Consider the following 12,788-nt stretch of genomic DNA (forward strand, 5'->3'; position numbering starts at 1 on the left):
ATTGTTCCAATAAGAGCCGAAGGTTATTTTACGTCTTGTTATTTTAGTTTCCAGATTTGCAGACTGGTTCACTTATTTCCGTGCTATCGTAAATTGTTTCTCCCATGTTATGTTCCATACATTGTGAGTTGTGTTATGATTTCCGAAAAGCTGATCCATTTTTAATATTTCTCGTTCAGGCAGTTTATATATGTCTTAATTTATTCCAACAACTAGCACAGTGTTGAATCTGACATATGAAAATAAATCAATGTTTCACGGACTTTCAGTTATATATGTGATAGAGAAAAAAAATTCCTATATAAACGTTGTAGGTGTTATGCTCCTATATGCTAAACATAAAATCACGTGTGTGCAGGTAATATGCACCTTCAACTTAGTGGGCCGATTATGCCATTGACGAAAATATAATATTGATGGACATTTGTATGAGTTGTTTGGATTAAATTAAACACCTGACCATAAGTCAATGGATATATATTTTTATTTCATGTTAACTTAGTATGTGAGGTTAATATTCAGTTTGTCGCTCATCAATATTACATGCATCTCGATAAAACTATAGATGATTTGTCCAACATGTAGCTAGATGATATTTTCACTTAAACAAAAAGGTGACCTACTTATTAAAGTTGATCAACAAGAACCTCGCTTTATCATGAGGTTAACTATACATAAATAATCTAAATTTTACTTTCTGCAGTTTTTTCTTCATCTCACTTACTCTATGTGCCCTGAACTACCCGGCATCTTGCACATGGATAGTCTCATATGCAACCTCTTCGACCAGTACTTACACATACTTTATGATATTATATTTCTTTTGGACTATTCTAATTTGTATATACAATCAATCTGTTCTCTCAATTGTTTTATTACTATTTATACTATTCAATCGAGTCATTCTCCTCGATTAGAAACCCATCAATGGGCCAGGATTCAGGCCCGCAGAAGGCATAGCAGTGCAAGATTAGGCCCGTAAGCCTGCAATGGAGAGGAGCTCGAGAGGGTTGGCGCAGCAGCGCTTATAAACCACTCTCGAGCTCTCTCAACTAGCGAGGTGGGACTAAACTTTGGCCGCGACGCGGGCAGCACATGTCCTTTGGTCCCGGTTGGTGGCACCAACCGGGACTAAAGGGGTGTATTGGTCCCGGCTGGTGCCACGAACCCGTACCAATGCACCCCCTTTAGTCCCGGCTGGTGCCACCAACCGGGACCAAAGGCCGCCGCTTCCCGCCCTTTGGGCTGATAATAATCCATGACTTGATCACTTAGGATGCATCCAGTTGAAACTAATTCGCTGTTCTTTCACCCAATGATATAATAACTCATCATCATCATCATCATATTAATATAAAAACTCTTGCATCATATCATCACCGACAACACACTAGCTAATAATCATCATAGTCATTACCACCAACAGTATTTAATCATCATAGTCATAGTGTATCTACCTAATCACCTGCCAGGTTAGACAACAAAGGGAGGAGTTTTTGAAAAGGTTAAGATGTTAGAAACTACTGTATGCCAAATCAACGTGGTTAGAGCCTCCATAGTTGATGTTGTCAGAGCAATATAATTGTAAGGCTGCCAGATTTAAATATGTCCTGCGATCAAATATCCATTGTTGTTGAAATAATTTTATAGTGTATACTAATCTATCGCGGTAGGTGTAGAGTGTCTTCGAGCTGCAAGAAAATCGTAGTACGAACTCCCAAGGTTTGTTTCATTGCTCCAACCAACTACCAACCCTTTTCTTCCCGAATTTTTTTTCCTACCATTTTCTTTCCTGACAAGCGTGCTTCATTCCTAACAGCATGACAACAAAATGACAGGTGCATGACCTTTGTGCCTTCACCATCGTGCCTCTAATGCTGTCTATGATTGTATTCATGTGCTTGTATACTAGCCTACATTTCTAAACTCTAGCTCGAAGTTTGCAGATTCGATATATTTTCATTCATTCCAAGTCAATTTTGCTGTTAAGGTTGCAAGTTGCTATTCTTGCCCAGAACTAGTGTGTGGTAATTGTTTGCATTTTAATCTGCAAAACATGATCCCACAATGAGTGGTTCATGGATCTTATACCTCTTTCGAGTTATTATCTCATTATACCCGCATTTGTCTTTGAGAATCATTGAATGGTTGATTTCCTAAATCCTAATATTTCTTGCACATGTGTAACATGCAAATTTTACTAACTTTAGAAGCAACGATGGCCTATCGGAAATAAATAACTGTCAAAAATAGATAAACACGCCGTGATTCATGTGTAGACACACTTTTGTGGTACTAGAATTGTGTCTGAAAAGTACCAATGACTCACTGTATGATGCAGATATGCTAATGTGCGCCTAGACTGGCTCCCTCCATGCTTCCTCCCCACCACCCCTCCTCTGGCTTCTATTGTTTCCACATTTGATTCTTCATCTGCTATCGGCTCTGATTATCTTCTTACGCCTCCTCCTTTGGTAGTTGCTTGTTGTTGTTGTTGTTGTTGTTGCTGTTGTTTTGATTATTATTTTGGTTCTTCCCCTTCCCCTCCTCCTCCTTTGATTGATCTGTCTACTCTTACCCTTGGTTTTGATTCTTCTCTTCCACCTCCTTGTTCTTGTTCCGCTTCTCCCTTTGCAGCTTCCTGAAGTGCGCTATAATTATAGAGGTAGGGATGTCCTTAAACGTGTCATCAATATCCTTTTCCTAGTTCACTTGATAATCCATGTCAAGGAGGGGCTCTCCCTCGATTGGCTACGCAAAAAGCACGCCCACGTCTTAGAGGCTCACTCCCATTCCCCAAATGAAAACCGGAAAGTATGCGTTGCTGGAATCCATCGATCGACTAGTGCAGTTATAAGATCCTTGTACTCGAAATCATCAGAAAGTCGTTCCACCATTCAACTTGAAACTATAAATTTAGTAGCCTTGAGCATTTCACACACTTGTGGATATAAAAGCTAAGTCCACCGCAAGAATAACTCAAGAAACAAGTGTGCACCTTTCTGTTAGAGCGTACCTGGGCACCGTGTCATCCTTTATTTCCCGGCCAATCATTGTCGACCAGAGTATCAACGGCTCTAGACTCATCACAACCCCATGATCATTGAGTGTCGTTCAAAAGATGGACATGTGAACCATGGGCACACATGTCATATGGGTCCAGCATAGGACATGGGCAAGTCCAAAGTTCACACATCCATCTTACGAATGACACTCGATGATCATGGGGTTCTGAGAAGTCTGGACCCGTAGATACTCCAAACATAGGGGGTTTGCTAGGAATGCAAGGATTACATGGTGCACAAGTACACTCTAATCAAAATTTGCACACTTCTTGTTGACTTATTCTTGCGATGGACTTAGCTTTTATATCCACAATTGTGTTACTACTAAGCTTATAGCGCTCGGTCGAACGGTGGAATGAATACCTATTAATTTCATGGAAGAGGTTCTTGTAACTCCACTAGTCAATCGATGGATTCTAGCAGCACATACTCTCTGGTTTCCATTTGGAGAAATAGGAGGCTCGAAGAAGTTGGCATGCTTTTGGGGTTGCCAATCGAGAGAGAGCCGTCTTTCACATATATTATCCAGTGAATTGGGAAAAGATATGGATGACTGGTTTAAAGTTATCCCTGACTACATAACAATTGCTGACTTCAAGAAGCTGCAAACCAAGAAGCGGAACAAGAAGAAGCAGCAGATGGAGGAGGAGGCGGAAGAGCAGAATCAGAATCAAGGGGAAGAAGAGGAGCAACGACACCCAGAGTGGGAGCAGAAGGGGGAGTTGAAAACCCACAAGAATAACTAGAACAACAAGAAGAAGAAGAAGAAGAAGCAGCCATAGGAGCAGCCGGAGATAAGAATCAAAACCGACAACTGCAAAAGAAGCAAACGCGTAAATGGAAGCCTGAGGAGGGGCTAGTGAGGATGGTGGGAGGGAGCCGGTATGTTCACACATTGGCATATCTGCGTTATAAATTGTGTCCCTAGTACTTTTCCGACAACATTCTTGTACTACAAAAGTGTGTCTAGCCCTAGATAGTACATCTTATTCTATCAAGGGAAAGCATGTCGTCTTCATCTTTTTTTGAGAAAATACTTTGTTAGTTATTTATTTCTGTTAGGATATGTTTTTGGCACGTGATATTTGGGTGTTACGGAGAACTTATTGAGTGTAATATTTTATATATTAGCTTGTCAGCTGGAGCTGACATTTTTTTTTGGTCGCAACTAATGTCATGAACATTAGCAAAGCCATTTTCAGTTATCGAAGTTCTCTTCCACACAAAAATATTACTATGAAAGTTCTCTAAAACTTGGCTAACATATGCTGATTAACAGAGTAGGCAACTAAGTTACTTTGTACACTAAATTTGAGGAAAGAGGACAAAGCCCCAGGGTTGTGCGAATCTTCACAATTCGAAGATGGCCAAGGGAAAAATCACATGGACATAAGCAACATAATAGGAAATCACTAGATGACAAGATTCACATCACAATTGTGCTCTCAAAATATCAAAACCAGTGAACCAACCTGTGATTGGATCTTTGATGGTTAGAAGAACATTGGGTTCCTACACTTGACACTGCTGCTCGCATCTTCATGGATTCATTATATTCTTCCCGGCATACTCATTCAGTGGGAGAAGATGTTCCCATCGAGACTATGAAGGCATCTGTGGTTGCTTGGTCAATCTCACGATGATATGCTGACACAGTCTCTCAAAGTGCTCATAGGGGTAGCGGTGTGTGCGTGCATTCATAGGGACGTGTACCTCCTATTTGTTGGCAAGTATGTATGGGAGCATCGAGCACCTTGGCTCTAGACATTCGAGGTGGAATTATATGAGCCTGTAATAATACAGGTTGTGTATGTTGCTTCAGTTTGCGCTTGTTTGTTCTGGGAGCTATTTTATTGGCAAAAGTATCAGCTGTTGGAATTTCGTGTAATCTTTATTAGAGATACCCGTTTACTAGCAATAAACATCTGTGTACTCATGCGTGTTGACAAGTGAGACGTTACATTTAGTGGATATCGATCAGCGAACAACACCATGTACGTGTCTAGCCAGCATTAGACTACCCACAATGGGAGTAATATAGATGGTAACATCACACATATCTAGGCAAAATAGATGATGTGCCAAGTAATCAATGAAGAAAGAGAGGCATGTGGTACCATGGCTAGTTACTCATAGCACGAATAACATCACACATATCAAGACAAGATGAGTGTACAACCTAATAAATGGAGTGTTGCATTACATCATGCACATGTTACTAGTCTAGGTCACTTTCCATCATGGCTAGTCTTAAAGTCCGCGTCCCAACTGCAACTGGGTACTCCTGCTAATTAAATCATCCATCTAATTTCATGCAGCTACCAAATGTAACTCCCGAAATTATCATCACAACAATTTCACGATTACTATAACTATAAAGCAAATCCCACAATTACGACACCAACATTGGAGAGTCGGCTGGCAACCATAGACAAGAGCAAAACTACTGACGGCTGCATATAGATTATAGCATGCAGCGTGATTAGCAGTTGATCTTTTGCAGCCCATGTGCGAAGTAGAGGAAAGTTGGATCAGCAGCTCCGTCCTTGTAGTAGGCGAACACCAAGCTGCCATTATCATGCATGCTCTCGCCCACAAAGCTGAAACAGGTCAAGAGGAGCTGTTTTAGAACTTGCTGAAGTTGAATGGATATATTAGTATACTACCTTCCCAAAAAAAGGTAATCACCATATTTTTTTCCCTAAGTATTAAGTTTATTGAATAAATTGCCAGCATCTCGAATATGAAAGGAAGAATGAAGTACTAACACGTTTGAGGCATGGCAAACAGTGAACTTACAACTCAAGGTTTTAGATGTTGGTTGTAGTTGTTTACACAGGCATGGCCACCGGATCATCCAGTATTGATAGATAATAACAAATCGCCCTTCTTTAAAAAGAAAAAAAATAGCCAACTAATTCACAATAGTACGTAGAAAAAGGGTCTAATGTGAAACTCATTAGTCCCGGTTTGGTATTGAACCGGCAGTAATGTGATCATTAATGCCGGTTCCAACGGCCAGGCGGGCGGCGCTCATTACTACCGGTTCGTGGCGAACCTTTAGTACCGGTTCGTGCCACGAACCGGTACTAAAGAGGTGGTGGCCTTTAGTACGGGTTGGTGGCTCCAACCGGTACTAAAGGGGTGGTCTTTAGTACCGGTTGGAGCCACCAACCGGTACTAAAAGTGGTGGCCTTTTGTACGGGTTGGTGGCTCCAACGGGTACTAAAGACCCCCCCCCCTCCTTAGTACCGGTTGGAGCCACCAACCGGTACTAAAGGTGGTGCGCTGCCACCCGCAGTGCACAATGTTTAGTCCCACCTCGCTAGTTGAGAGGAGCTCGCACCGGTTTATAAGCCCCGCCGCGGCTACCGACTGCATACAAGGTTTGATCTTTTTCGTTACAGACTCGTAGCGCAGCGGGAAGTAGAGTCGATGACGATCGGCGGTGCAGATCCCCGCAGCTAGGATTTACAACCTCCCAACCGCGAGGATGAATACCCTCATCCGCCATACGGACAGCCCTCCGGGAGCCGGTCGAACAGTCCCCCGGACGGTGTCGCGGACAGCCCTTCGGGAGGACCTTCGAAACTCGAACGGTCACTCGGACAGCCCTCCGGGAGGACCCACAGAACTCGGACCGTCACTTGGACGGCCCTTCGGGAGGCACTCTCGAACAGCCCCTCAGGGCACTAAGATCAAAACTACGACCTCTCTACAGAGTTGCACACATATGGTGTCAGCTATCCGGCAGGGCTTCGCCGTCCAGAACTAGTTCCTGCCGGATCCCAGACAGCCTTTCGGCTCTACGAAACTATTTCGCTGGGAGGGAGAGAAGAAGCCAGATCATTGCAATGGCATGTATGTGAGAGCAAGGGATGAGTGTGGAGGGCTGCCCCTCCACCTCTATTTATAAGAAATCCCAAGGGGGTAGGGTAGTTTCACACAAAACCCAAAATGCACATGAATGAAGTCCTTCCACAAGGACCTAGGAGTGAAACCAAGGAACAAGAGGGTCCCCAAGGGGGGATACCCCATGTGGCCGTCCACACCCCCATGAGGGGCCCAAAAAATGGCTCCTATCCATCCATGTCATCCCCAAGATCTTTTGGAGCAAAGCCCCAAAAGGTGGCTTTCCATAAAGTAACCATAAAGCTGATTTTCACTATTCACGACGACATTTTTCAGCGTATGATCGAACTGAAAATATTTATGTGGGCTAAGAACATTTCCAGTACCCACTAAAATGATTTTCAACGTGTTCCGAAACAATTCCGGTTTTAGTAATTTTCATCTGCGAAACGCATCTGAAGTGGCTCCGGCAGCTCCGGAACATTTCCGGTTTTTATCTCAGAAAATTCCAAAAAGCTTCCAGAATGATTCTGGCATCCTCCAAGAATTATCAGGCATGTGCCGAAACCAATTTGACTTAATGGTGTATCCCGAAACAACTTTTCGGTATCATCGAAACTTATCCGATGACCTCTCTCTGCGGTACGATTCCGCTGTCCGAAACTTTTCGGTGTCCGAAACTTTTTCAGTGATTTTCTCTCAGACTCCCTGTCTAGTATTCAGCAGATAGATGACCCTTAAGCGTGTGACCCTATAGGTTCGGTGAAGTATAGACATGACCCGGAACCCCTTCCGATCAATGATCAACATCGGAGCCGTGGACACCCATATTGACCCCTATACCCACACGAATAAATATTCGAGTGAACCTCCAGTTGCCGTGTGCTATTCCTGTTGCTTCGCGATATGTTACAAATACCCGAGGTGAGACATGTTGGCATTCTTGTGGATCAACAACTTGTCCACTATGCTAGCTACCTCGTTACCGGTATTGTTCTCTTTTCTCGTTATCGTGTTCCGGCATCCCCGTGATCAAATCACAATGTGTCTGGCCAGACGATGATGCATACCGTAACACCGAGAGGGCCCAGAGATATCTCTCCATCGTCGGAGGAGCAAATCCCAATCTTGAGCTATCAAGTTACTTGACACTCTTTTCCATGAACCCGTAAGCCGCCGTAATAGCCACCCATTTATGGATGACGTTTAACGAACCCCAAAGTTCATGAAGCAAGCATGAAGAAACTCGATACTCTCATGGTCTAAGGAATCATGCAAACGTTAACCATCTCTGTGTTATGTACCAATAAACTTGTGACGAATGAATCTCATAGCATAACATCATGCCGGGTCGATTCAACACAAATGTTCTCTTAACATTGTGCCCTCAAGGTTGCTGACATAGACATGCTCATGATCAGGAAAACATAACCATCATGCAACACTTGAGCTAGTCTTAGAGGCCAGACTAGGAATACATTTTACCGTTTATTATTCCACACGTGCATATGAGTCTTCCTCCGAGCCTCGTGGTTATTGCAGACTCGAGAACCATAGCAGTTATAGCATGGAACATAAACATAATTATGAACTCGGAGATAACTAATATCATTTATTATTGCCTCTAGGGCATATCTCCTACATTACGTACTGCGTACGGGGTGGAGAGATCACGACCAGGACGATAAGGAACCGCAAGCCCTGCTTCGGCCATAAGACTGACTTCTCCCTCATCCAGCAACTGAGTGGTACTCTCAGTGATGTACTCTATGTCCTACACCACATGCTGGAGTACAGACGAGATCTGCAGAATCTTCGCATGTCACCTAGATCCGGCGATGCCCATATTCTGCAATGGGCAAAAAACCTAGGAGATATTCTCGATCATCTACTCCAATCTGAGTTCTATCACATCAAGCGTGAACTTTCCCAAATCATCATGAAGGAGGTCCTCGAAAAAACAGGGATGTTCTACGAAGAAGCGCAAATGTCGCGTGAAGACGTCCGAACACGCGTAGCCGCTCAGCGTCTCGACCTGAAGCCTTTCACTGCGCTCGGGGACTATCTCCCTGACTTGGAGGGATGGGACGACATGTTGGAGTGATTGACGATATATGACGAAGAGTCCGTTTAGCATACTTTCTGTATGACGAAACTTTGAGTTATGCACGACGAAACTTTATTTATGATGTAACTAAACCGTCCTCCTCAACTAGCGAAGATCACTCTAGTTAGGGCATTTTGGGTATGATGAACTTGTTAATTATGCTTATGATATGTTGCTAATATTTTTGCCATGTCTGTCTCTTTCTGTTGCTCAAGTATATATGTTGCATATCATCGACTCATGTGACGATGCAGATGCATAGATCATCGATGGCGAAGAAGTGCTACGCCAGGAGTATACGACGAGTGGCCGGAGCATCAGGCCCATCGCGTGCGGGGCTTGGGCGGCGGTGCGGAGGACATCGGCGGTGTCGGGGTTGGGCTGGACCTGCAGGAATGTGAGGGGATCTGGCCGGCTGAAGAGGAGGAGGTGCTAGGCGGCGAGATGCAGCCCCTCGGTACGCCCCCTGGTTGCAGCTCGGCGCAGCCGCCCCTTGGCGACCGCGCCCCCTGTCCTATAGGCGAGGCCGGTACCCTTCTTATAGGTACAGTGGTAGAGTGGCAGGCGGCAGGCACGGGCGGCTAGCGGCAAGCGGTTGGAGTCTTCAAGATAGAGTGAGAGAGGTCCCGAGCCGGCTCCTGATTGTATAGAAAGAAACAGCTAGCCGCAGACTGCATACATCATGCGTGTGCGCGCTAGAGATAAGGCCACCGCCCGACAAAACGGTCAGTTGACCAAGATACTGAATCACTACAGATTCGCCCGCAGCTAGCGAAAAGGATACGTGCACACGCCAAGACCTGAACCACGTTAACAAAATTCACGGACGGGCGTCTACAGTCACAAGCAATTCTACACCGCAGGGTCCCAAACTAATACACGTGCCCACTCTTGATAGGTTCCCAAATCCAGATCACTCAACCGGATCTAGAAATCACACACAATGACACAATACAAGGAAATGGAACAGGGGAAGGGAATGCTTGCAGCCAACAACCTCGGGTAGGGGGGGGGGGGGGCGTAGGGCTCTCAGGTCACTACCAGGAGTAGCATCACGAATCAAGCGACACAGAGAGAACACCGCAGCCCAATAGCCATGGTGTCGCCTTAGCCTCTCCCTCTCCCCCCTCTATCTCGAGAGATGAATCAAACCAAGAACTGGACGCCTCACCACCAAAACGCTCTCTATAGGGTCAGCAAGTGAGAAGTCCAATCAAAATCGCCATGCCTCTCTCCCCATGCTCTCGCCTAAGGAAATGGGGAAGGAAACAGACAAAGGCAGCTACATGGGGGAGAGAAAAGAGAAGTTCAAAACAAATGGGACTCAGACCAGGAGAAATGACCCACAAAATTAACGGGTCTCCCTAAAAAGTTTGCGGGCCCGATAAGAACGAAACAGCACGAGAGCTGGAAAAAACAGAACTGGATGAATCTCAACAGTGTGATCGGACGGAAAAAAAAAGAATGAAAGCCAATTAATTCCATCCGACTGAAAATTAGCAAAATCGCATTTTTCTTTTACGATAAAGCAGCTGGCCGCTGATTTTATGAAGGGGTGCCCAAGCAGGCATTACAAACTGGAAACAGGAAAAAAAATAGCAAACTATTGACTACAATGCTCATGGGGCCAGGCCAGCCATTACCTTGTAGTTGTATGCATGTGCTCTTTCCTTGGTTTCTTTTATTTCAGTACTAGTAGCGATAACTAATTAATTAATTAAACTGACACAGATGGAGGTGCGGCTGAGAGAGAATGGATGCATAAAGGTCCTCCTCTTAGCTGCTGCTGCCGCCATGAGATCATCAACCAGACGATGAAAGTCACGGTGGGAGGAGCCTCCTTGTGCCACGGCTGCGCGTGCCTTGGCGGCGAGGTCCATCACCTTGATTCTCGCAGCGTCCCCTCGCCCTCCGGCGCCCATAAACCCCGTCAATGCCCGTGCCACGTTTTGGCCCGGAACAACCTCGTGTTCTTGGTTTCTCTCACTGCGTAGGCCGGCCGCGGCGCCATCCGGCCACAGCGGCTCCCCGATCCCTAGGACCTCCGTCACCTGCCTCTCGGTGATGAACTGCTCAAAAAAGACGGGCCATGTGAGCACAGGCAGGCCAGCCGCCACCGTCTCTAGGATGGAGTTCCACCCACAGTGCGTCACAAATGCACCCACTGCCGGGTGCCCTAGTATAGCTGTCTGTGGAGCCCAGGCTCTGATGATGAGCCCCCTATCCTGGACCTGGACGCGCTCCTCCCACCCCTTGGGTGAATTCCAATCCTCCTTGCCCCTCACCACCCACAGGAACGACTTCCCCGAGGCATCCAGCCCAAGAGCAAGCTCGTCCAGCTGAGCATCCTTGGCGTGCGCCATGCTGCCGAAGGAGACGTACGCCACCGAATGGTCTGGCTTCGAGTCAAGCCAATCCATGATGATGCACTTGTTCTTCTTCTTGTCCTTCTCCTTCCTCTCCTCTGCGGCTGCGGCTGCGGGCAAGGGCAATGACGCAACAGGCCCTAGAAAGTAGGCGCGCTTCACGTAGCCCTGGCGTCTGTATATCTCGCAATAAGGCTTCTCCAGGTCTGATGAAGTGTTCATGGCGAGGCCAAAGCAGTCAGCTTGAAGTGAGTTCAACGAGTTAATGAATGAGTAGTGGTGTGTCCTCAAGAAATTTGGTAACTCGGCCCTCGGTATCCGTATAGGCGGGACGGGGAACCGAGGGACCTCCCTCACGGCATCGTCATTGCCAACCTCGTCCGCGAGGTGACGCACAGCAAGCATCGAGAAGGCGCCCATCACACTGAATGTGACGCACGGCACACCCAGCTCGTCCGCGATGCTGCCGTTCCAGGTGCATAGCATGTCGGTGATGATCGCGTCCGGAGACTGAGCCCGGATGAGCGTCTCCTGCGCGGGGCGCGTCACGGCATCCACTAGGGTAGCTTTGCGGATGCGCAACGAGGCTTCCGGCGTGGCAACCTTCCCGAGGTTCTAGACGCCTTTGGGGATGCCGTCCACAGTCGGGAACGGATAGGTCGCTATCTTCACACCCTGATGCCCACGGTCCTGCAGCAAGGACTGGACGATCGACACGTTGGCCGAAGTGACCGCCACGGTTGCTTCTACGGCGTCATTTGCTGCGGCGAGGCGCATGGCAAGCTCGGTGAAGGGATCGATGTGGCTTGTTGCAAAGTAGGGGATGAGCAGGACCCGAAGCTTGCTGGTGCTGGTGCTGGGGCTGGGGCTGGGGGTACTATTGTTGGAGGCCATCTTCTTCTCTGCTTGTTTACGCCCGCGCGGAAGGCCTATAAATAAGAAAATTGGAGATCACAGTCAGCAATTTCCCTTGGGTAAACCAAACATCCACGCCCAACAACTTTATCTCTCATCACAACAACGAAACAACGGACACGCATGCTGGATTCCACAAATATTTTATTATTTGTACTAAATAAATGACCCTTGGAGAAACTTAATCCACCCATCGACCCCCCGGAAAACTTATCTAAGAATTTAAGGCCTAACAATTGGACGTGTACGCGTTTAATCGTGACCCAAGACCACCTGCCAGCATAGCGACCGCCTGTCGCCCCCATATTGCATTTCAAACTCTCCCCTCCCCTCCCATAATCAAGTTGGGACAGGGACATTCATGGGCTGCAGAGAGGTACATTGATTGACACAACTTGATGAACCTAGCTACTCCCGCTCCCCTCCCCTAATCAAGTTTGGGACCGGGACATTCATGGGTTAGCAGATATGTACACTGATGTA

At 46.4% G+C, this 12,788-nt stretch overlaps 1 pseudogene; it reads right to left on the reverse strand.

Moving 5' to 3' along the window:
* Positions 1-10,565: 10,565 nt before the first annotated feature.
* Positions 10,566-12,284, reverse strand: LOC123140640 (UDP-glycosyltransferase 73C4-like; annotated as a pseudogene).
* Between the last annotated feature and the right edge of the window lie 504 nt (positions 12,285-12,788).

This window comes from Triticum aestivum, chromosome 6D, assembly GCF_018294505.1.
Source record: "Triticum aestivum cultivar Chinese Spring chromosome 6D, IWGSC CS RefSeq v2.1, whole genome shotgun sequence".
Taxonomy (NCBI): domain Eukaryota; kingdom Viridiplantae; phylum Streptophyta; class Magnoliopsida; order Poales; family Poaceae; genus Triticum; species Triticum aestivum.